Here is a 24,915-nt window from a genome sequence, read left to right on the forward strand (position 1 = left end):
TATTTTTAATAATTTGGTTCAATCAATTTACTTATTTCTTTTTTTACGTAATGTATGCTATCTTCTTAGATTTACGAGTATATAGACATTGTTTTGTACTATATTTTCAATGTTAATTTGTAATTACTCCTTTTGTTAAATTTTATAAATATAAAAAATTAAAAATGATTTTTTAATATTTCCCTGTTAATGCTACATAAGACTTAACATTATTGTTATAAAAGACCTTATTAGCGACGAACGTTCCTGTTCTCTGAAAGATTAAGTTAATGCGATTTCAGACCAGCGTGCCGAGCCGCATTACGTGTGGTCCGCGTCGATTTGGTAGTCAATGAGGCAATTTAGCTGATATAATGCTTTGTTAACCGGTGTAATGGAAAATGTAACGGCAATCGTAGCAATTTCTTAAAAAATAGATCATTATAATTTTTATTTCATTTCTAATCGTGTTCGCGCATAAATATTTAGTTCTTATGACCACGTTATGCGATAGAGACGTTGCTATGGAGAGAGTTATTGTGATACTAGCTTTAGATTAAGAGCCAAGCTTTTAGGATGATCGGATCACAAAAGACCATTGCAAAATCGTACTTAAGTAGATGTGTGCAAATTGGCACGGAGAGTAAAAGAAGAGCCGTGCGCTGAGCTCATATTGAGCTTGGCTGCTTTGCTCCAAGGAGCAACACCGTATACAACGGTGAAGATATAATTTTAATTCTTAATTATAAATAACTAGACTTTGATCTAGGCTATTTACAAAACCGATTCCACTATCAATATGTATATATATATATATATATATATATATATATATATATATTAATGTTTGTGTGTGTGCGTTGCGTGTGTGTTAACAACACAAGTCTTCTCTGGCTGGTTTCCGGAGCCTATTGAGAGCGACCTACATCCAGCATCAACCAAGAGCCTTATCTAGTTCGTCCACTTGCTGGTCCGTGGTCTCAACTCTAGAACCTCAAAGCCTCAATGGCCATCACCGTGTTACTTGCCCACTGCTACGCCGAACTATTACTTATTTCATTCATATATAATTCACCTCATCCCTAATTCGACGTCGTAGAGAGGTATAAATTATAACCCACTTCATGGCTCGTTAAGTGGCCTGAACATTGTATAGAATTGTGCAAATTAATTAACACATGTACTTGTCACCGTCAATAAAGACGTATTCAATGTTATCTGATAACTTGTACTTGGACATAAGAATAGACGTTAAGCAAAAAGTTTCCATTGTGAATACGTTACAAGTAGTGATGCATTCTATGTCGCACAATGAATTTTTTCACTACCATTCACTAGCTCAAGGAATAAATTTGTATCACTACAATGAGATTAATCTTTTTACATTGACACTATAACGAATACACTAGCTACATCGTCAACCCACTAATTAATTCATTCCCTTAGTGTGGACGGACATTGAAGAGGATTTGAAAACAAGTTACCGGTGATCCATTACGAATTGACATGACAATCATTAAAAAAGTACAAGAATAAAGCTAAATCGATATTTGCAGACCATACATACATCTTTGGCGTATCGCTGTGTATGTACCATATATATATGATACATATTCTAGGTTCAGTATTAATTTTATTTTCGTTTTGTGACATTTAGGTATGATTATTAGATCTCTACCTATTTTTCTTACTTATTTACTGTTTTACATAATTAATATTGCGTATAATGTACACACCTTAAGTAAGCAGGTGTATCAGAATTTTTAATTATCTACATATCGTTCAATTGTAACATTACATACCAATTTCGTATATATTACTGAGGATTTTTTTGAAAAACTTATAGCGCGTGAGGAGATTGCCTGAAGAATCCATTTTAATAGAAGCCAAAATCAGATTGAACTCCCCTGTAATGACATCTCTCAACTTATCTATAAGGATTCTCAACGCGTCCTATTCCAAAAAGAATCTACAAACACAATCCGTTTATATTTTATTGTACTTTCATAATATACATTAAATAGAATACTTCATGACCAAGGTTAATAACCTTAAAATCTTTTTCACCCTAATAGGATTTGAAAATTTTTAGTTTAATGAACGTAAAATTACTACATGAATTTTCAGAAACACAATATGCAAAATACACGGGAGTGTATATATACAGTGCATATTTTATGAAGCCAAGAGAAAGGTGTAACAAGCTTACCTTTTATTTCTTATCCTAACATAACATGTACCTAATACATGGTGATTCTTCTTATATATAGCGTCTTTATTGAGGCTTTAGCTTATTTATAATTGAACAAACAAAAAACACTAATTTGAAATAAATAAAGCTATAATAAACAAAATAGAAACTTATGTAAATATGCAAAAAATGTGTAATCGTGAAAGTAAAAAAGAATTTTAATTAAGGATGTTATATATTATAATTAGATTGTTATTCCATGTCCCATAAATATGATAGGGGATACCGAGAGGCTCCCAATATGGGGGGGGGGGGAATTAAAATAATTAAACGAACAGTTCTCTTCTGTAGAACAAAAACTATACCGATGCTACCAACATTCCGCCATAAAAACCCGTAGAACGTAGTGCTGAAAAATTATTCCAAATTGTCTATTTATAAAATATATGCATAGTATTTATAAAGGATAACTAACCGACATTAACAGGGTATTTTACCTATGTAATTGATTTACTAATCATTTATACGATCGGTGTTAAAAACAAAAAGTAATAACCTTCATACACGATAAATGTTAAAGATGTGAGTGAATAAAACCAATTCTATTTAAACAGAATATAGTTTTTTTTTTCGTTTTAGTAACGCCACCGGAAATGCCTTTACCAGTCCTTGCGATATCGGTAATTCTACAGGCACTAGTTGTAACCTATTGATAATATACCAGACCTGCAACAAGACGCCGTTAACAAAAGCCCTTCGGCCAATATTGGTAACACCTACAAATAACCGTGAAGGAACCGTTCCAAGCACCGGCACCAATTTACGGACGTTTATGTGTTTACCGTGTTAAATCTAACCAAATAGAGAATGCGTCATATCTGGGTAACTTTCAAAACATCTCTTAATTTGGATAAACATATAATTTACAATAAAAATAAAGCACAAGTAGAGAAATTCTCTAAAAAGTAAGCAGGTGAAATAAGATAAAGCATCTACATCGGTTGATTTATTGTAAAAAGACAAAATCTACAATTAAAATATAAAATAATTATTTGTTAATAAAGAAAAAAAAGTTTAAAAGCTATCTTTAACTGAAGATGCGTAAGCAAATAAGAGGTATTTTCATAATTTAATATTACCTACGTTTTAATTCCAAAATGTTATGGTTTGTTATCAGCAAAACACTATTACTACACTAAAAACAAACAACCTTGTTAAATTTTGAATCGATTTGTAAAAAAAAGTTTTTTTAAACACATAATCTATTTTATTTTAAAATAAAAAGTAATTAAATAAACATATGTCTAATGTGAGAAATTTATTAAATGTATCAGTTTGTTCAAAACTTTTCGAAATTTTTGAAATTTTCGTCTTTTTTATTTCCGCCTTACATATATGTATAAATCTTAAAATATATTTTTAGTTTATAATGTATCGTGATTAAAATATGACATGAATTTTTATCTAGTCATTGTAGAGAGAGTATTATTTTAGTAAAAGAATCGATTTTACGTTACAACCTTCTAATCGTTTAGTCGCACTAATATTTCGTTTTTGGATCACAGCGAAGCAATCCTGAACTCCAAAAGCTCCATTTCCGTACATGCCCTTATGTAGAACGCAATAAATCATCGCCAACCATGACAATATAATCAAGTGAATTAATTCTGTCACTGAGGAAGCGTGGGTCGTGCTATAATTTCTTAGCTTTGAGTTCGCCGTCGCCACACCCAAAGTTTACCCAACAGGGCATTCATCCATGTAGATTAAATGCCATAATGGGTCCATTATGTGCTCGAGCATGTTTGCACAACAAATTTACATTCCGGACTCACCTAAAAGTCGTTTGTGGTCCGGTCTCATAATCTCACCGCCATCTTGGAATCTGAAAACAATAAATAGATTTACATTAACATTGTAAATTGTTAGTAATTGGTATCGATTGAATTTCAGTACAGAATATATAGAGAGAAATATCCTTATCTAAGTTATATCGTCGTATAGAGCTACCGTAAACTCTCCCACGCTCTGTCTATTGATTTATCCCGACATTTTATCAAAAGTACTAAAGATTTATATGAAAATAAGTAACCGGCAAAGGTTGTTTTGACATATATATTTTTATTAAATATATTAAGGTAGTTGAATGAACCGAACGTGAGGATAATGTTCAATCTTCTGCAATACTAAACAAATTGTAATTTAAATTATTGTACTGCTAATTGATGATAACCTTACATCATCGCTGTTAAATGTATATAAAAAGCAGCATTTAAATGCCAAGTCATTAAAAATTTACCAAATATTAAAAAAATGTGATTTAGACGAGTACCTAATAAGCACAATAAAAAAAATTCATCAAACACATATGTCTATTTATGAAGGTAGAAAAAATTGATATTAAAAATACAGATTAAAACTGTAATTTTTCAAACTTAAACCTGATGTTACATTTTCTATTACAATTTTTTTGGAAAATAATATAAAAACACACATCAGTTGACGTTTATAATCATAATCATTATTATAACATTCCATTAAACTAGATTGAATTGTTGCTGACAACTGCAATGATATAATGCAATCGATATCAATCTTTTTACAACTCTCAAAGCCGGATCAGAACAATATGGCGTTTGACTTGTCGAGCTTTAGACATCCTGTCCCGTGTTTATAAGGAATCGCGGCGTTATTATTTTTTGCACTCTTTTCCTTGTTTATTAAGGAAAAAACTAAACAGTCCTCTAGTATTACATATGTCTTGCATCAATATTAAAATATATTTACTACGCTCTGTGTTATCTGCGAAAACAACTTGAAGCTTTTTGAAATCTTTTCGAGCAATATTTCAACAATTGTAATTTAATGGGACAACATTCATAGGCAGTACCATTTAACAAGAGCATTAAGAACAAAACAGTATCAAGGATGTCAAAAATTAAATTGATTCATCTAAGCAACAATAGTTGGGAGCTGATCACGTGATCATGAGAGAAGTACAAATTACTCGAATTATTTTGATACATAACGTTAAGGAAGGAGACAATATTTATAGAAAGATAACATTCAGGAGTAGAATTATGTTGTGGATGTTCCAAATATTAAATTTAAACGAAAGAAAATATTGCTTTTAACTATATTCAAACAATAGAAATGCACATTATTCGATATATATTAAAGCGAACTCAATAAAAGGTGGACCAATGACTATAATAAATATCCGTATTTCGTACTGGCTATTTGTATAGTGCTGCGTAATTTAAAAAAAAATATCAATTTTTCTGCTTCACGTTTCTTTTTCTTGTTATTTTTATATAAAAAATAATTGATGCTACTCATGAATTTTTAAAAGCATGTACGATATTAAACGATCTTTTATTGGGTTCTTAAGACATTTTTTTATTATATAACGGCTTACCGGCTCCGATTGTTTAAAAAACGTACAAATATTTCACGGTTAACCATGTTTACGGAAAAGATGAAAGGAAAGGTAATAAAATGTGTTTCGTCGATACCAATAAAGCTACAATAAATTCCACAACAATTGCCTCCATGGCGTATACGCATTGAAAGGAATGAAAGGATAAAATCATAGCAGTGCACGTACACGTGCGAATCTGATTCGAATGAAATATATATAAAGCCGAGCTATTTGAACTCAAGACGGGTACGTTAGATTACTATGGGAAGAGGAATGACTTTTTGCATTAGAACGCCGTACCGGCGGCCTGTAATAATTTATACGGAGCAAAAGCTTCGATGCAATCAGCTACGAAGCTGCGACGGCTGTGACGCGGACACTTCAGTCGGTTCGTTCCTTTTTGTGAATCATGTCATTACCAATACAAAGGCACTTCACGTCAATGAAGCTTACGAATGACAATGCTACCTTTTTATATACAACTCACGTACATTGAGATTTATCAAATTCAAGTAACATCGTCCGAAAAGAGTAATTCGATGCAACTTTGCATTTTGCATCAAAATTTTACGAAAAAATAAATGTTGTTTATTACTTATGCAAGTTATTTTAATACAGCTTAACCGACAAGTAACGTAAGTTGAACTGGCAGAGGGCAGGCCACATAGCGCACAGAACGATGACCGCAAGGGCTTTAAGGCTCTGAAGTGGAGAGGAAGCACCGGAAAGCGCAACGTAAGAAATTCACCCACAAGGGGAGTCCCCGTTGTAACTGACTTTGATAAGCTCGTTAGAAAACGTTGGATGTAAGCCTTATGAGAAGAGGCTTATGTCCAGTAGTAAGGTCCATAATGATGTTAACATCTCGTTACATAAATTTTAAGATAAAATCTAAATTAATAATTAAAATAACAATTTGACAATGAAGTTATTTAAATTTTATAATCTTAGTATAAAAACATACAAAAAGAAATAATTGCAAAACAACATAGCTTCTTGAACGGAACATCTCGATCGTGGAAACGTGATCACAGTTTACGTGACCCACGTAAACCCGACTCAATGTCATACGTGAGCGGCTAAATTAAGTTTCAACAATGTTTCACGTAATACATATGTAAGTTGTTATATCTTGTACATTGCCTCTGTTCGTACGCATAGTTTACAGCATAAACAATTTTTTACGGGTTATCTTTATATGCAAAAAATCCGGCGACTTTTTATCGAAAACTGTTAACTAAATCAATTTCATATATCTATCTATTATCTATAGGTAATAAGAAATTAAAAATTAATCCTGCCACTAATTTTTCCTTATAGTGGTTCGCACTTTTATAAATTTACTTAATTTTTTAGTTATTCACGTCGTCGTTTCAGCTCATTTTAACTCTAATTTGTATCCCCGGGGTGTTTTGCTTACAATGTCTTTTTTCGCGTTTACTGAGCGCGTACACTTGGGAGATGGATAGCCGTTATTTGCTACGGATCTTTCGTCTCCCAGCTGCGAGTCACGCGACAGCTCTTTTTTATCGCCTACAATTTTTCTTATACGTAACAGTAAATACAGTTAATGACTATCACTAAATTCTACATTCATTTCTACTTTACATTTTTTATATTTTATTTGAAGTCGCTGCCCAAGCGCTACAAACCGTTAAATGCCTTGAGGTTTAAGACAATGTGCCGAGTCCTGCTCATCAAAAGATATTCCGCAAAGAAGATTCGTTTTTGAAGTATAATATTATAAAGCGGTGGTATATCAAAGTATTCGCAAAGGGTCACGTGGTTACGTCTTTTGGATTCGAATCGGTAATAGTATCTGAGTAAGTGTTGAACTTTGTACTGTGGTACCGTAACATATACAGGCATCATTGTCGAATATTTATAAACGGTGCTGGTACTGTTGAAGGGAGAGAAGGAGATATACCATAATCGCCTCGCTTGGTAGGCGGTTTAGCGATCGTAGTTATGTATTACGGAATGCATAGGACGCTGCTGTACATCTACTCGTTTGTGAGCAGTGGAAATCTATTATAACTAATGCATAATTCACACTATATACGATTGTGGTGTATGTGTGTGTATCCCAGGAATTGAACCCGCGACCTACTATCGCAAAACCGCTGACCTTCCACTACTCATGTCTAATTGATAATAGCATCAATAGATTGTACCATAAGCAGCTACCAATCTTTAAGGTGATCGATTGAACGGTATAAATTTATTAATCTATTAAGGTTTCACCGCCATCTTGGGGAAAATTAAAATTCATATAAGCTTTCTCCGTCAAAAAAAATACACATTTACTTTTAATTTTCATGGTAATCGTTATATATAAATTAAACGACTTCAAGTATGTATACACTTCTATTTGTATTAAAAATGTTTATTTTTTTTTTGTGTTTAAATTTAACAAAAGTCAGTAATGGGTGATGTAAGGATATTAAAAATCTGCTATTTCATAAATTATTATAATAAACAATCGATTGCTTATCGATATAAGACAGTTTAGACTAGTTGACGTCACTTATATTTAAGATCTTTGACTCTAAAATATGCAGTTATCAATGCCATTTCTGACCATCAATGATCTTAAACATTTTACAGTGCCAGGGCACAAACCCGTGATCTACAACAACCATTTTACAACTACGCAATCATTGCTCTTTCTAAAGTGCTTTACGTAACAAATATTGGTATACGAATATAATTAAAAGAAAATCAACAAACGCAACCGCAATTAGCGTACGTATGAGTAAATGTTGGCGTTACTCAGTTTCTTAAAATCGCTTGATTTTTGAAACTTGTTGAAAGTAAACCAATGTTTATGGATACAAATAGCATTTCATTGTCCGCACAGAAATAAGAGTATTAGCTTGAACCGCGGAAGCGTTCGGATCTATTAAAACGTTGTTAGTAACATAGATACGATGGTGGCAGATACATGTTTTTATATGCGATTATTTAAAAAAGTAATTAACTGCAGAGGAAGGGCGATGCCGTTAGAATCGCTGACCGTGCGGATTTATCAGTCACGATGTTGCATTGGTCGAATGAGCATAATGCATTCGCTGTCAAGCCATTTTTAAGACTAATGATTGATACGTAGCTATTCGTCCACAATTGTTTTAACGAAAGTCTGCTTTTATTCGCCATAAATATATTAGTGTTGTCAACAAAGCTGATAACACACGATTTTTGAAAACACCGGTTAAGATATTTCTTCAACATATACGTGAAAGCGAGTTCATAAGGTAATATTTTATTATCAACAAGGACTCCGTGCCCAATCAGTATTGATTCATTAACCATTTCACGGGGTTAGATGCACAAACTAAGCTTTAACCTCTTTGAGGATACGTATTCGAATTAAAATAATAAGAAGCTACAAAACGTGACCCGATGTAATTGCTCCTGTGAGGAAGCTTTCGTTAGGGTTGTATTTCAAAACACTTTTATCATTAATATACTATGTTACGGTCTGTAGCGCTTGGGCAACGACTTGAAATAAAATAATGTAGCAACTAATATATTATTGAGTATTCCAAATTGTATTGTTAATATGTATAAATTTTAAGTGTATAAGAATATTGTAAAAAATTATAAAACGCTGTCGTGCCTCGCAGCTGGGAGAAGAAAGATCCGTATCAAATAGCGGCAACCCTCTCCCAACTGTCTGCGTTTAGTTTAAGCGAAAAATAAATATTGTAAAAAAAAGTAGTGATATAAATTAGAATTAATAAAAAAAAATACTAAGTTGCCGAGAAGGTCGAACCTGATTGGCAGCTAATAACGAATTTATAATGTATGTAATGATGAATGAATGAAAGAAAATGAATTTAGAATGTAATGTATTAATAGATATATGGAAGTATAATACTAACGAACTCAAAAGAAATGGTTAAACAAAGTTAAATATATAATTTATTTAATTAAGTAGGCTTCGTGGGCGAGGAAATAAATTAGGGACACGCTTTTGATGAATGTATGACGTGACACCGGTTCGTGGCTGCGTAATTTCTGAGCTAGGCAAACATATTAATGCACACTCACGACCATGTTTAAGTTATTAATGATATAACTGCATTATTCAAGTTACTACGTGAAGTTTAGTTAAATTTCTCAGGGAAAATCTTTTGATTGTATGGCATTTAGAATTCAATTTCTAATTATTATTTAAATCTTCTTTATTCAATATACGATGAATAAAATATCTTTCTAACGACGTTTAACACCCGTTTGGATTATAAATGCGTCATATCTAAAAATAACTGGCGAAAATTAGATGTTTAGTAAACATTAAAATAGCCTGGAAGCAAACACATTATTTTTAAGTTGTGCAGTGTTATCCTCTATAAAGTTATTTCTAGCGTAGTTACCTTAGTACGCAAATGTTTTTTTTTTATTTTTTTTATATCTAGCAAAAGAAGTTTTCTAAACATAATCTGAGATCCTATTCTTAACACATTTTTATAAACGCCTATAGAAATAAATTCTTGAAACGATGAAATCGAGTCTTAAGTATGCAAAATCTTTTCGCTTTTAGTATTTACATTGTGTATGTTAGTATAAACATAAAGTGTGATCACTTTCTTGAAAACTCAGAAAAATATTTGAGCAATATAATACATTTTCATATACACACAGAAAGGTAATAGTCAACGTAATTTATTTCAAACTATACATCTTCGTAGTCGTTCAAGCCCATACATGTCCATTGCTAAGCATAAGCCTATCTCAAAGATGTACCAGGCCGCTGTTGCCCATCTACTAGTAGCTTGTTTGTAAATATTGGAAATCCTGTATAATTAATGCACAAAGAGTGAATTATATAAGATTGTACCTCGAAAAACAAACCCACGATCAACGATCGCAAGTCAAACATTTATACACAGTTTGAAGGTTTTCAAAATATACGACGCAAATGATTGTTATATTTTCTTATCAGGCATTCTCATTGAAATGCTAAAGGAATGCACTCAGTCACTTTATAGTGCGCCTGTCCAAGTGATTTAAAATGCGGCTTCTGAGCCCGGCCAAAAAACAAGTAGCAGTCCGTCTAGAGGCACCTTTGAACGTTTCTGCTTAATTACTGTAAAAAGATCCAAGCTAAACGTCTTCAGTGCTATGCGTTAAACAACAACTTGTCAACTTATTTATTCAGTTTCATATAAGAAAAATTTTAATACATCCTATATATATATATATATCCTATATTATTATTCTAGCTAAAGCTTTAAAATAAAATGAATAAAAGAATTTAAAAATAATTCCCTTACTCATAATAAAATATCGGAATATTATCTTAAGTAGTTTAGTATATTATAAGTTATTCAAAACGAAATTGCTCTAGGTTACTATTTATGGAACGGCTATAAATTATTAAAATGCATAAAAATAATCTGCAAAACAATGTAATGTCTGCCTTCACCACTTATTAGCACAGAAACAATGCTAGAACGAAACCTATAAACGTATTTATTCCTTAGCATTTCCCCATGTTTTGCGGTAAACCGAGCCCGCAGTTTTCAGAGCGTCTCGTTCCCACAGATATCTACAATCTAGATACTGTAACATAATTTATATAAAATCACACTTTATTTCTGTCACATAGAACAACAATTTCATAAACTCGCTACTGTGTTATTTTGAAACTTATCACGATCGAACAAATTGAACATTATTTCCTTAGGCCTGGATCTTGTTTTGATTAAAACTTGTGTTGTCGCTTACGGCGTTTTGTATTGACTCACTATGGTCAGCTTACTACAGTACGCAACTCAGGCCTGTCGCGTAATTTTGTGTTGAGACACAGGCGACAAGTACGATTTAAAGTAAAACAACTGAAATTGTAGGTAATTTTAAAATAATCTCGTAACAATAACAAATGGAATAATAATAGTAATTACAAAAGATTTATATATTTTTTCTTCGTTTATTCTTCATAAAAAACAGTTGCGAGTGAAGGTGTGACCGTAAATTCAACGGTAGACGACAATACAATCATCCATTTATATGTCTCGTTCACGGATACTCTGCATACGACTAAGAAAAACCAAAAAAAAAAACAATAAAAATTGCTTCACTATGGACTATAAAAACGCTTACACTATGGATATAGACATCATTTCAGCGGTATGTCTACCGCTAAACATAGATTACCGTCTTACGAAGACCTGAAAAACGCTGCTGGCCCAAAGCCTCCACGCCAAAACCTCAAAGACCCAACCACCACCTGTGCTCCAGTTCTTCTTCTTGCTAATCCGATAAGCTTTCATTCATCTACGGATCTCATCATTCTTGATTCGATATGTCAAATAAATTACATAACAATGAAATCCAAGCTCATTAATATTAATTCCATTACTATACTGTATTTAAATTCATGAAATTAAGACCTAAAATGTCAGCTTACTCTCGTATTTTCAACGTTTAATAACTAAAAATTATACACGTCGATGACGAATTTCTTCTACTCGTTACTACAAAAACATGAAAGATAAATATATATGAGAAAAGAGTTCAAGACATATCTTATGATAGTAAGTTACCAAAAAAATTAAAAATATCAAAAATACAAAAATTAATAGTTAATGTCCAATTCGGTATTGATAATAATATAGTCCAAGCCCGGTTTCCCCAGGCAACATTCGAACTTTGCTATCTAAAATGAGGTAAATCTGTAAATGCCCGTAAGTCAACAGCGTATTTTCGGTAAAAAAATAATCAATATAGCCTTCTTTTACAATCACCTGTTTGCAAGATTAAATCACGTTAAAAATGATATCGGTACAAAGTACAAGTATCTTCAATTAGTAAGTAAATTTATGAGGAATAATATAATTAAAAAAGTTTATTACTAAGAGACACGTTTAGCTTGAATATCTATCATAATTTAATTAATACTAACTATAATCGCCTGCACCTAAATGTTTAATGGAAATATTAAAGGGTCAATTCTGTAGTAGAAGAGTGTAAGAAAAGGTGTAATGTAGAAGGGGTAAAACTCCTGATATTAACTTTTCATTTTTCACAAAACACATGTTTATCGTAATATTATTTACGATATAACAGTAAGAACAAGCAAACAACATGTCAGCATAACAATTATCATCAATAAAAATAAAAAGCCTACGAAAAATTTTGAAATCTAATGTAGCGTGTTCTGACGAAACATAGATATTTTAAAGTCAATAAGACACGGGCAATAACGGCGTTGTGACGTATGGAGAAGCACCAAAAACCCATAGTGGGAAGTCATTAAGTATGATGTCAATAAGAAATCAAGTGTGCCGCTCCGTTATACGTACAAAAAGTTGTTGTGGGTCAATGGCACAGGCGCGGCCAGCCTCTCAGACGCATCTTCCGCGTGTCAGGTAGAAGCGCGCCTAAACTTTTTTAATTACTTTTAAATACGCTCTTCCGTTTACATTATGGATTGTTTTAGACTTTACTATAATAAGCTATATAGCTTTTCTGCAAATTATAACTTTCTAATTTATCATAATAAAACAATTTAGACATGCATCGATACGTTATTTTTTCGTTCATTTTGATGTCTTTCGCAGCTGACAATCAACACAACAAAATTAGATTATACAATACAGTAATATAATTATACAAAACGACAATTACGAAGTACACATTGTTATTAATTTAAATTATAAGAAAAGATAAACGAAAGCGAATCTGAGTATAGTAAAATATAATAAAATAACAAGTATGCATGCGAACAGAAATATCTTTACAAGGCAGATTATTGACAAAAAATATAATATATATATACACGTAAGATTTTATTAGGCGTTAATAGGTATTGAATTTCAATTAATGAGGGTTCGGGTTGTTTTAATTTTCTTTGTGCGTAAAGACAATGTACAATAAATTTGCTTCTTAGCTTATTTATACATACACACACAATCGTGCATGAAATGTTTAAAAATAGAAGATATTAATCTGACCGAATACAAAAGCTATTCGCGTTAACTTGTCTTGTATGTGCTTATGCTATATCTCTTAACTAATTAGGTCAATTTTAATATGTCGATGTATACCGTGTAAGCCATTTATAAAGTTTAGGCAAATTTTGACAAAGCTGATTGCAATAATAAATAATAATATGTCAGTATTTTCTTAACAGGTATAAATTATAAATAACTACTCCCATTGCAATTTACTAAGTTTTGTAAATTATTCAACATTTTAAAATTTATGTTCTGTGTTCTTACTATTTTAAAACTATTTTTATCGTCTTGATTATACTGATAATGTGAATGAATAAGACATGGAAACCCATTATAGAATCCGAAAAAAACTTCGGTATAAATTCCTTTTAAAGTTAGTTCATACCAGAGACTTGAACAAACATTAAGCCTGCTTAATTCAAGACATTACAAATACGTCGGAATGTTAAACTATTGTCGGAATCTGACCGGAATATATTAGATGATCCGACTATTTGCATCGTAGGTGCATTAGGCGATCTATTTGAATCGCCTCAGGGGAACGAACTCGCACAATAAGCAAATTAACATATAAATATAGAGCTTTATTGTTGCTAAACGCTGGAAAATTTCTTTATCATACAAGATTTCATTCAAATAACTTAATCTAGTTTCGGGTTAATAAATTATTAATACAAAAGAGCTATAAATGAAACGATTTTCTTAGTTTTTGTATTTTCACCACTAATCCAAAAAACGGTGCACGTTCTACGATTTTATTTTGTGTTTTTATCATTTCACTTTACACTTTTTAAGTTACTGTTCAGTATCTTTGACCAAATAGTGAAATATTGTCGAACTTATTCATTGACAGTTTATTCTCTTCAAGAACATTTGGCAGTTTTCATCCGAGAACTTCAAAAAAAAATTATTGAATAATTTTAATACTTAGACTTTACTTTAATATTATGGTAACTTATTAATACAATTATGCAAAGTAACACATTTTAAATTATAATTTTTTGCCTACGTGACAACAATATAAACTTGTTCGCTTCAAACGTTTGCGTCAAAATTTACAAAATAACCTGTATATTCCACACTCTATTAAAGAACGCATTAATCATACATCATAAACGCACTTAACAATTGATCACAGAGTAGACAATAAAGCTGTACAGAGTTTGACAGTAATAAATAATGAATGTAAGTAAATAATGAGTATGGCAATCGCAACAAATCCGTCCGAGCAAGTTGCCGCTCTCGCGTTCCGTGAAATGAAACTGGGCCTGTCTGGACCGGTCTTCACTAAGGGCTGCTGTGTGTGACTGCGTAACAGATTATAAAGTAAAATTCGAACTGCATTTTGACATACGTCAGCACTATCGAAACGATTTCGGTTTAAAATTAATCGTAACTTCGCTATAAAACCTTTTCAATCTAAACTCTTATTCAAAATAACTATATTGATTAATACATAAAAAGAATCGTAAAACTGAAAAAAAATATTTAAAAAACTAATCGAGTTAATCGAATACTAATCGATTCTTATTTAAATATATTAACGCAGACATTCATAAACATAAGAGGAAGCCACGGTTGTACAACTGTCTATTTAACTAAGACCAACGGCCGAGTTCCAGCTATTAATAAGCCGTACGTACATTCAAATATGCAAATCAAACCATTTACAGATGAGTACCATGCGGGAACTGGTTACGGGATGTGAGGCCGCCATAATAACGTCTAATGAAATGAATCCTCTATTCTCAAATGTGTTTACTGTCAATTAAAACTAGTATTACTGTAAATAATAGCCGTTCCAATTTGTAACGCTTAGCTGGGTGGTAAATTGTACAGATGGAATCTTAATCATGAATCCAAAACTTAAATAATATTTTTCTTGTAATTAAATTTAAAAAATATTGCTAAATGTGTTGCCAAAAGCAATACTAGAGAATTGATCAACAAATCGGCTAATTTATTTTTCATACTTTAGATAAGCCACTGAGTACTTAGGAAGGGAAGCTCTTTTTTCCCAAACAAACCACAGAGTAAATTAAAACATTATTCCATAGCTGTCAAACATTAAACATCTATTGAAATAAAAAAAAAAAACAGCATAACAATGAAAATACTATGTCATCATTAAAGTTTTGCAGTGTACGAAATCAGAAACAAATATTTTTTTATATTTTTTATTGAAATAGTACTATAAATAGACTGATTTCGCTCTTGTAAATTTGTTTATGTTTTTTTATATTGAACAATAGTTGCCTAGGGAGTGAATTTTTTTTTTCTTATACAAACATCAGAGTAAATTACATTAAAACAAAACATTTCTTGTTCCATATAGCATTACAATAAAAATATGATGACATTATAACTGTAATCTTGACGTGTGCATAACAAGAATATGACATCTTTAAACAATAGTTGATGAGAAATAATGAAGTGTAATGATTACTAATAAATAAGTTTTATTTAAGAGTAATCACTTTATTTTTCTATTATACTGTATAGGTCAATAACCTTTGACAGTGCGAAGTCTTACACGGCAGCCAATCAATATTATTTATTTCCCAATACTTTATAAAAGTTACGTATGAAATACATTAATCGTTGTGTTAAATTGAAAGGCATAATTTTTTTGCTATTTCATGTTGGGTAAGAGCTAATAAAATATTTCAAATGCACTTAAAACGATTCAAGTGAAATAGAATTAAGAATGAACAGTCCATTAGATTGTTTTTAATTAAATCTATGACAGTGAAGCAAACGATAGCTGTTGAAGCCGAAAGGTTCCCGGGGGCGACCACAAGACGGTTGATGCGACCTGGCTAGGCCTCCCACTGGGTGTTAAGTTGGTTAAGAGGCGAGAAGTTACTTTGTAGGCCGCCTATGTGTTGCAGAAAGTTTTTTAGGGACTGAAAAAAAAAGAAGGTAAGAAAGAAGTGCAACAAATTAAAACCTGTATCGTAATCCATAACAAACTCTAAACAACTCAAGCAATCAAAAATAAACTACAAACGCAAATGTTATTATCTTACTTCACTTGTTTTGTAACTAACCTTATTCGTCTACAATTGTTTAAATTACGTCGACAGGAATATATTTGCTATTGCATGACTAAAGCACATTAACTTTTACAGTACGAAAATACAGGCCCAGCTTTTGAAATCATTTCAAAGTACAATCTATTAAATATCACGTAAAATTTATTAAAAGTATTTATGTCTTATATGCTAGTTGCAGCTGCTTAACAGAGAATGCTTAAGAAAATTAAATACGACTTTTCTCCGTATACGTATTTATTTACTATAAATAAATAAGTAAACAAACTTAAAGGCCATATTAAGAAGTAATTTACACATTGCTTTTCACATTTAAACCTTCGGTAATAAATATAGTAGCATAATAATAATACCCTATTATTAAATAAAAAAAGGTTGAACTTTTTGCAAACTTCAAGCTGTAATAATAGTGGTGTAATTGAAATGGCCCAACCGTGTTTTAAAAAGCTTCTAATTGTACTTAATAATAATTTTTAGAACATTTGTGCAAGGGTAACTATACTATATGACTTCATAGGAGATAGTACATCTTGGCAGTGATATGCTTGCCTCCTGACTATTCTAATGTTTATTAAATTACGTTATGTTATATTATTGTCAAGCACTCTTTGGGAAACTATATTTGTAAGGAACAAATGTTGGGTTCCTCGCCAGCTCATTTCAGCAGAACTGCCTACCGAGCTGGTGGTAGATTTTTTGGGGATTACGATGCCTAATTTTTATGTTGATACACGATTCGAAATGCTTGTAACAGCTTATTTTAATAAATAATTTATTAATTTCATAAAAAAAAATACACAGACGCACTAAATATCTTTTGTCTGTTCTACTCAGGTCTAAAGAATTTTATCCGAACAGATTGACTTAACTTGACTTCAACTATAGATGCACTATTTCGTAAATAGAATAAATAATTTCATTTTAAATAGTATTTTTCATAAATCACAGGTAAAAAATGCTATTTATATTGAAGTTTTTTTATTATATTTTTAAAATCATCCGCATTCGTACTTCGTTACCTAACGAGAAATACTGATTGATCACTATATATTAATTTATTCTTTCATTTACATAAATAAATGGTTTTAAAATTTTAAAATGATACTCTCAGATTAACATATACTCTGGGTTAATATGAATTAGTTTGCACAACCAAATAGAAGTAAACACAAAACACAAACAGTACAAACAGAGTGGACCAAAATTAGTAAATCATATTAAATTTCTACTATATTTTACGTGGTTCAGTCAAGACGTGATAACCTTATCAAAACATTGTACAAGTTAGACTGGATTGTAAATAAAACGAAATACTAAAATTATTTTTTACTAGATACAATACAGTAATAATAAAAGGAAAGAAACATACCGTGATCTCTCGGCTAATAAAAATAACGTACTGTTATATCTTCGAGATACTGTTAAAAAATAACGCGTTGTAAAGCAAACGTTCCTACAATATGTATTAATAACAGGAATTCTCACTACAATTAGCGACACTGCAAGAAACACAGGCAGGCTCGCATAGATACGTACAGATATTCCTGTAAAAACTAGCACCTTGTAGCTTCCGAGTAGCACGCAGTTATGTTTATAAATAAAAAAAGATCATTTTTTATTGAACCAATACGAAACGAGATTTTGATTTTGAAAATGTTTTTTAATAAGTAGAAGTCGTTATTGGCGAAACTCGCGGTCGTCTAACGAGCGATGAGCATATGGGGCCCAAAGGGTTTGCAGTGGTTAACATGTACGCGCTTGTGCAACATAGCACGTTTGGACCTTAATAAAAGCGACGGAAAACTCTGGATACAGGCTGCTTCCTACTTGTCTTGCTGGAAATCTATAGAGAATGCCTATGTCCTATGTCCAGCGGTGGACAACATACTGTTGGATTGAAGATGATAACGTAACAATAGAGCAAAGAATAGATTATATATTTAAGAACAGATTATTTTTAATAAATGGTTAGACTGATTTTGACAGGATTCTACTGGCAGGTAGCTGATGTATTAAGGAATAAATTAGGCTACTATTTAGACAAATTCTTCAACGAAAAAAGAAAAACTTTTTTTCTTAAATTCCACGCGGACGTAATCGCGGGCACAGCTAGTTTTATAATAAGTTCTTAAGCCGTCTATTTTATAACACTTAGACGTGTTCCATGACATATTTTTAATAAATTTAAAATGTATTTCTGTGTTCCTTTCATGTTGCTATATAGGCGTGTGAATAGTGACGAAGAGACCAATTAGATACTAAGTATAACAAAGAATTTTCGTAATATTATTTATCACATAGGCTCTCAAATCAATTTCCCACTGTTAATGATAAAAAGAACTACAAATTATATGTTTCAAGAAACATTATATTATAGTTAACAATAAATTCAAAAGACTACATTATATTACTGTTCGAATAAATAGCATTTAGATTTTTTTATATAAATACGTACAGAGGTAGAGAATAAAATCGATCAATTGTACGATTGTTAAATAGATCGACAATTGTAATCGCATTACCTACGAAAGCTCCAAATGAAAGTCAACAAAAAAAGAAAGGAGATTGAAAAAGTTATATTACTTCTTATTCAGTACGTAAATAACAGCAATAGATAAGCTTACTTTCATATTTCTATTATGTTTAAATGATTGTTACAACATTTCCTGGTGGAAGTCATGGCGCAAAACACATCAGTTGCATTATATATAAACAAAAACACGTGAGCGAAGCATAATGGAAGGAATTAACTCAGTAACGCACCTGCTCTACTCAAATATGCACACTCCTGTACATACATGCGAGTTGAGCAAATAGCCGAGAACATGCACCACCATGTTAATGAAAATATAAACTTCTGTACGAACTTAACAATTACTTTTAAATCTCTCCTGGGACATATTGTACAGTCAAAAGTTATATTTGTAGCAGTCCAATGAAAAAAAAATCGATTTCAAAGTGATCGAAGTGATTTATTGGTCATTTCAGCAATAGACACCCACTGCAAGGCACAGACCTCCCTCAAACATATCTATGGGTGATATACCATAATCGCCACGCATAGCAGGTGGGTTGGCAAGTGTAGTATTTTGGTACGTAAAGATCGCTGCTACCTATCCTCTGTAAACTTGTTTGTTAGCAGAGGCAATCATGTATAACTAATGCACAAAGTATGACTTTTAATAAAATTATTTAAAATATCGCGAATCGAATCCGCGACCAACGATCGCAAATCATCACAGTGATTTATTGATTTGAATGAATGAAGCAATTTATTTCAAAATCTTACTAAATTACATCTACAGTAAGTTACTTCTGTTAAGTGTTTCTTAATGTTAATTGTAAGTATTATTAGTAATTTCTTTTTCTTTGATTTGGACCCCTCTTTGGGTGTAAGCCTTCTCCGGTGTATTATATGTGTCCTTGTTTTTTGTCTTGTTCACCCAGTCCCTTACTAACAAACACAAAACATGTAGTTTGTAACTTTTTAATATGTATTTTTTCCTTTTTTATTTCTTACTAAGAAACGTCCTAGTGCATAAATGATGTTTTAAAAATGTACAAAATAAGTCGAGCCGTTTTCGAGCGATTCGATTCCTGGCCAAAAACAACATAAAACTTCTTTGGATTTTTACCACGGTTTTTAATTAATACGTAAATTTATTTACGGGGTTGAAGAAGTATGTTTCACACTTGCGTATGTACTAAGCTCAAGATGCCCACATGTTGTAATATTTGAATTAATTTTATCGTATCAATTTGAATCTACCCACAAATCCATAGAGAGCTTATTACCATATAGGTCAAATAAAAATAAATCAAGTTGTGAGAAGATAAAACAAGCCTACAATTCTCATTTAATGATGCGTTCTAAGTGAAGCCATTAACAGACGTTCAACGAATTTTATGAATGGTTTTCTAAATGATAATTCTTACATATGAATCAATATTACTTTAAAAACATTTAAAGTTTTTCATGAATTTTCGACTGAGTTTTTAAATTATGCGTTATTAACTTTATAATATTTGTTTGTATTCTTAAAACCAATAAGTCAATACTATGTTTTAGAGGGACCAGTAATGTCGCTTTTTAAGTTAAATTTACACGACTACATTTTTAACAAGTTTTTATTTATTATCAGCAATATATTCGACTTCGTTATTAACAACCTTTTACCACCTAGTATACAAATTTTGAATGCCGGAGCAGTAAAAATCAATTGGGTTTTCTGTAAAATATGTCAACAAAAAAGACATTACATCGTTATCGTCGAATGTTGGAATTTTAGAACAAAGCCAGGAAGGATGGCTAAAACCTTGAACAGGATAAGGACTGAAAAAAGTAGAGGGTAAACGCCCGAGAAGTCGTAGTCCTTACGGTTGGTCGGGCCAAATCCTTTTTGATACTTGACACCAATCGCTGCGCTCGATGTCTAAGATAAGAACAGTTGGCACAAGATAATAAAGACGAAATATACTTCGTGTCCTGTGGACTACGATTAGTTATAAGGACAAAGAATCGAGAAGGACGACTTAATATAATATTTAATACTGACACTATACAATACCCTATAATAAAAGTATAATTAAAATTATGTATTGCTTTTGGATTATAACGTAATGTATACCAATTTTTGTGAAGGTGTGAATACTTAAAATTAAAATTATTACAACTGTCTAAAAAAGTAATTTTTAAGTTTTAAATAATTCATTTTTCCTGCCAATTAAATTTTGAAATTCTTGTGATAAGGGACTACTGGGTCAGCACAGTTGTAGCGAATTTTAAAACTAAATTGTACTTAAAATCTATTGAAGATTATTTATTGGTTAGATTTTAAAACTTCGTATCTATTCTATATCATTTAATTTAGTTTTATATTACCATCGTCCTATTGTACTTATGTACTTTTCATTGGAAAAACCTCTAAATCACACCGCAAGAGTCGGCCGCGTTCATCGATTAGCATAACTAGAGATGCGCAAGCGCAGGTGAGCCTACGTAACGGTATCCAGCATCATTCATTACCAATACAAGGCAAATTGCACCGTACGCACGATGAATTAAAAGTTAGATTTGAATATTTGTGGTATCCGTTCAGATTTATCCGTGTCACCCAGCTCGAGACAGCGTGGTGTTGTCAGTTTGTCGTGTCAGTATAAATTGTGATGTTGCAAGTTTAAGTAATATAAAAGTTGCCTAACAACGTTGACTCGTAAAAATACGAATATATATCACCAATATTGTTAACTTATTAACACAGTATTATGACAGAACACGTTATATAAAACTGATTTATTCTGTATCTTAAAGACGATTAAATCAAAATAAACTTTTTGACGGAACCGATCGTAAGCTTTTGTATAAAATATCAATATGAGTATAGTCGATTTTTGATTTGTCTGTTTTTTACATCACAAAATTATTTGAAGTTTAATTCATCGACGTTACAGCCCTTAGATGCCCAATACAAGACTTAGGCCTACCCCAAATATATCTATGGGGGATTTACCATAATCGCCACACTAGGCGGAGGTGTTGGCGATCACAGTATAGTATTATTGTCCGCAAAGATATATATTCTTAATTAAGACTGAATCCCGGTAATTAAACCTGTGGCGGAGGTCAGTTAGTGTTTTATAAAAAAGGTGGTACTTAGCGGCATGCTAAATGTGTTTTGACTGACAGCGCACGATGATGACCATTCTCGAGGATATCTGCCACTAGTAACGTCATAGAATGTAAGCTTGCAAGTTAAGCATTCCGATGAAATAAACATTGTAAAAGAAGTCTAGACTAAGCGCCTTCAGCACGTTGCTCGATCATGTCGAGTTACGTCCCTCTTCGGCTTATTTGGATCGAAATGCTAAAAGCGTTTTAGTAACACCTCAAGCCAAGCTTCATTATTGCGCACATTCAATTAATAGTCAGTCTGTAGTTTGTCGAAGTTATCTGGTTCACTGCGGATGATGTGGTCTAAATAAAGACTTGTTGGTAACACGTTATGGAGAACTTAGTCTTGATTCTAACAGAGTTGTTTGAGGATGGATTTTTTGGTGCCTGTTTATATCCGTGGTATTCCTTTCATTTTCCTCCGATACCACATTTCAAAGCCTTTTCTAGTTTGATGCGGGAATAGGCAATGATTCAGAGCCGTATCAGCCGATCCAGCTTATGTAATATATATTATGATTTAAAATCGTAATAACGACAACACCGCGAGGATTGCTCGCGAATAGTCTTCCACTAAGCTTGGCTATTTTTACCTGTCACCCCAAAGTCTGATTTATCAGTTGTTATTGTGATTCCTATTGACTTTGCGAGATATCAATCGTTTTCTCGGGCATTTTCAAAGGCTGCACAGTGGAGACGTTTTATTAGGAAAATACAGACATTCTTCATTTATTTTTCTTATAACTCAAAAGTAAAAACGAAGTACGTTAAGACATACGCGTGTTTAGTCGACTAATGTTGAACTTTACTACCTATGGAGACTAGTGCTTGTTTTTTAAAAAAATATTTTTAACGATTTTTTTTGTTTTAATCGAAGAATCTACGAAATAGTTACAATTATTTTACGATTTGCATTAAGTAATCTATTCATTGCTGCGCTTCAAACTTTAAAAAAAAGTTTAATCGGACTGTCTGATTTGTCAAACGATATTTCAGGCTCTTCACGATGTTTTCTTCCATCATTTTGGGGCAGTAGACTTTACTCGGTGTGGTATTTTATGTAAATAGTAACTGCTTACTACTGTCATACTTTAAATGATTAAAAACAGCAACAAATTCTACTACGGACGTGAATTTGTTCGTATGTACCATAATAATGTGTCATAAGTAGTCACTATGACTGCAAAGATGACACAGATAAAGTGAAATTTGTTTGAACAGATCATAAGAGATTACGAAAGAGATAGCGAGATTGTATATAAAATTTTCACTTCATGGCCCTGTTCAAAAAACGATGGCTTTGATTGATTACGTTACTATGCCTTGCTTAGTGAACACATTTGATTTTTTGTCATATAGAAATGCCATTTGTAAGTTTTATTTTTGTACAACACTGACTAGTCCCGCAATCGTGGTATTTGACACAAAATATTTATAAACATTTCATTTTAAAAAATAAGAATTAAAAGTAAATAATTTTATTCACCCAATTAATAATTCAATCTGGTTTATAACTCTAATATGTAAATAATTCATAAGAAAATCGCTTTTTGAGCCATCTTTGAACAACTATTGTTACTTCATATACATTTACAAGTATGTGGTGACACAAAAAGATCTGTAATAGCGTATACCGCAGTTCTGAAAGCAAAAGTCGTGCGTCGAAAGTAAGTGTAAAATGTATAAGCATTGTAACGACCGCGTAACCAATGATCGCTTTATGTTTATATTATTACAGTGTCATGAAAGTAATAACAAATTGCTGTATCGATGCTGATGAAATGTTTATAAGTGAGCTGTAATTTATATATTAAATTGTACCTATTATAATATTTGCGTATTTTAATTAAAATTCTTATATCGTTCTGTATCTATGAAGTGTGAATTTATGGACAAACCTACACGAAACACTTATTAAGTTTGTAACATTTTTTCAAATTTATTTTGGAACGTAGTCTCAATGCTACCCAAATGGCTTTTAGTAGATTTCGCGGGTTTGAGATGGCAGGCCGTAAGCCAGCAAAGCTTGAGGAAAAATCTAATAAAAATTATTTTACCAAAGCTCTTAGATCGCTTTAGTGGACTGCGCCCAAAGGCCTCCACGAGTGTACCTCGACTTGTGCTATCACTCGTGGTAATACCCTATCATTATGGCACAAAAATACCCGAGAGGGCCGAATCTCGGCTAGGTTGCTAGCTATTGCCTGGCTAATATCACCACCACGACTTTGGAAAACGTTAACCCTTGAAGAAGAAACGGTGGAAGATTTTTCAGCAACTCTTCCATCTAGCGTGACCGAAGGAAAGCGTCCTCTGTTATAAAAGAACCCGCCTCGTTTTCGACGAGACCGGTTGGATATCGTATTGACCATCTGCCACATGTCCGTATATCAATGGATTCCTTTCCCGAAAATTAGCGCTGTACGAATTGGGCTGTACAATGCGAGTAATGATTTCTATTCTTTGTACGTTTCAAACCTTTCATATATAGGACGTTTTTGAATTTAAAGATCAACTAGCATAGAAATTCTTTTATTTTTTTAATATTGCCTGCCTGGTGGGTTTCATTAACCGTGGTAAGAGGCGGTTTTCTAATTTTTCCCATCACTTCTTTTGCGTTTACGTTTTATGAATTT

The 24,915-nt window shown here is 32.1% G+C and overlaps 1 protein-coding gene across 1 annotated transcript in view; it reads right to left on the minus strand.

The window, feature by feature from the left end:
- Positions 1–24,915, minus strand: part of Cad99C (cadherin-99C) — a 188,138-nt gene that overhangs the window by 112,296 nt on the left and 50,927 nt on the right. The window contains exon 2 of the mRNA XM_068767495.1: positions 4,006–4,055. The gene's annotated coding sequence lies outside the window, so the exon portion shown is untranslated. The remainder of the gene's footprint in view (positions 1–4,005; positions 4,056–24,915) is intronic.

Source organism: Battus philenor, unplaced genomic scaffold (genome assembly GCF_028537555.1).
Source record: "Battus philenor isolate CCGP_79_NKW_IND1 unplaced genomic scaffold, ilBatPhil1.0.hap1 SCAF_10, whole genome shotgun sequence".
NCBI classification, from domain to species: Eukaryota; Metazoa; Arthropoda; class Insecta; order Lepidoptera; family Papilionidae; genus Battus; species Battus philenor.